This window comes from Galeopterus variegatus, unplaced genomic scaffold (assembly GCF_000696425.1).
Source record: "Galeopterus variegatus unplaced genomic scaffold, G_variegatus-3.0.2 Scaffold1614, whole genome shotgun sequence".
NCBI lineage: Eukaryota > Metazoa > Chordata > Mammalia > Dermoptera > Cynocephalidae > Galeopterus > Galeopterus variegatus.
The window spans coordinates 313,128-315,615 of NW_007727725.1; positions in this window are offsets into that span (position 1 = coordinate 313,128).

Sequence of the window (2,488 nt, forward strand, 5' to 3'; positions counted from 1 at the left end):
AGAAAAACTTGATAGAAAGCTCCAAAAGCAAACTTAATCAAACACAGGAAAGAATTAGTGAGCTTGAAGATAGAACATATGAAGTTATCATATCAGAGGAGTAAAAAGAAAAAATAGTAAGAAAAAATGAAACAGGACAGCAAACATGGGACTCCTTCAAGCGAAATAACCTCTACATAATTGGCATACCAAAGGAGAGGAAAAAGGAAGAAATGTAGAAAGTGTATTTAAGAACATATGGCTGAAATTTTCCTAAGTGTGGAGAAAGATGGTAGCATCCGTGTACAGGAAGCTCAGAGGTTGCCAATCAAATTCAAGCCACGGAGGAACACCCTAAGGCACATCATACTCAAATTATCAAAAACCAAAGACAAAGAAAGAATACTAAAAGCAATAGGAGAAAAGAAATAAATACATAACATTCAGTGGAGCCCCAATACGTATCTCAGAGGATTTCTCAGGAGAAACCCTAGAGGCCAGAAGAGAATGGGAAGATATACTCAGGGGGCTGAAGGAAAAAGACTGTCACCCAGGAGTTTTGAATCTAGCAAAACTAACATTCAAATATAAAGGAGAAATAGAATATTTCCTAAATAAAAGCTGAGGGAATCCATCAACACTTCTAAGAAATGCTAAAGGGAGTTCATCAATGTGAACAACGAAGATGCTGAGGAGAACCAAGAAAACATTTTAAGGCACATTATTTGTTACTAAAGCTAAGAACACAGATAACCTCCTAATACTCCAGTGTCATAAGGGTCATGAATAAACTGCTTACATCCTTAGTATGAAGACTAAAGGACAAACCTAACAAGATACTAACATATATAACAACCATGTAAGACATAGGCAATATTAAAAGATGTAACTTGAAACAACAAATTGTCCAAAAAGTGGGAGGGAATGATACCAAAGAATAGAGTTGGCTTTGTTTTATCTTTTTTCTTAGATATCAAAATTAAATTGTTATTACTCTAAAATAATCTGTTATAACTATAACATGTTTTTTGTTAGTTTCATGGTCACCATAGCACAAAAATGTATGAGACATACTAAAAATAAATAGTAAAATAAGTCAAAATACACTGCTAGGAAAAAAACCACTCAATTGCAAAGGAAGACCAGAAGATTGGAAAAAAGATCAACAAAACAATCAAAAAAAGAAACAAAATAGCAGTAAAAAGTCTCTATATATCAATAATACTCTAAATGTANTTACACCTATTAGAAAGCAAAACTACAAATCTGGGACTGCTGGAGCTCGGGGGAAGAGGAAGAGAGACCCACAGAGTTCATGAAGGTGGGAGAAGCCACAGTTGGAGAAAGAAAAAAACTGCTCTGACTGTTTCAATCCCTGGCCATTTCAGGGCCAGCCCTGTGAAAGGTGGGAAGAAGTTGCAGCACACAGAGCAGGGGCCAGCAAAAGCTGCTGCTGAGTCTTTTGTGGGAAGTTGCTTAGAGTCTGCAGGGGAAAACAGGGCCTCAGAGTGCACCATACCAGGCCGCAGGCCAGCAAGACCACTGACAGGATTCCCATGGACTCACGTAGGGGCAAGGGATGCAGCTAACCAAAGGAACCACCCAGAGGTCAGTGAGTCATTGCAAGGAATCCGTGCATGGCCCACCCCTTCCAAACTTTTGGAGTGTGGAAGGGAGGCTGGCACACCAGGAGAACATTGGGGTGCAGTGTGGGCAGCTGATCTGCCTTCCCTATTGGCACAGGCCCACTCAGTGGAGACTGGACAGGACAATGGGACTTCACGGGGCATGGTTTGCAGTGAAGACTTAGTCCCTGGCCAGAAATTCCACACAGACCAGGTGTATCTGACCACAGATCTGAGAAATGATTAAAAATCCAACAGTTAGAGTCTGGTCTGCACAAAAAGCCTTCCCCAGAGAGTCAGCAACAAAGCAGCAATTTAGCCCAGCCACAGAGCTCAAGTGCTGGTCACCAGAGGAAATTTTCCTGATTTTGGTATTAACCAAAACCACAGACCAGAGACAAAGCCCTGATATTAACCAGTAAAGGTGTAATACCACCAAAGAACACCTACAAAACCTAGAAGAGGCATCTCCTCCAATGCCCAGGCATCAATGTAAAGACACAAAGATAAAGAAAGAGCAGAGAAATATGACACTAATAAGCAAAGCACCAGCAATGGATCCATAGGAACAGCAGATTTATGAAATGTCTGACAGAGAATTCAGAATAACCCTCTTAAGGATATTCGGGAGATCACAAGAAAATACAGATAGAAAATAAAATATCTTGAAAACAATCTAGGAGCACAATGAGAAACTTGACAAAGGAATTGAATCAATTAAAAAAACAAAAAAACAAATAGAAATTCTAGAAATAAAGAATACATTATTCGATCAGAAAAACTTGATAGAAAGCTCCAAAAGCAAACTTAATCAAACACAGGAAAGAATTAGTGAGCTTGAAGATAGAACATATGAAGTTATCATATCAGAGGAGTAAAAAGAA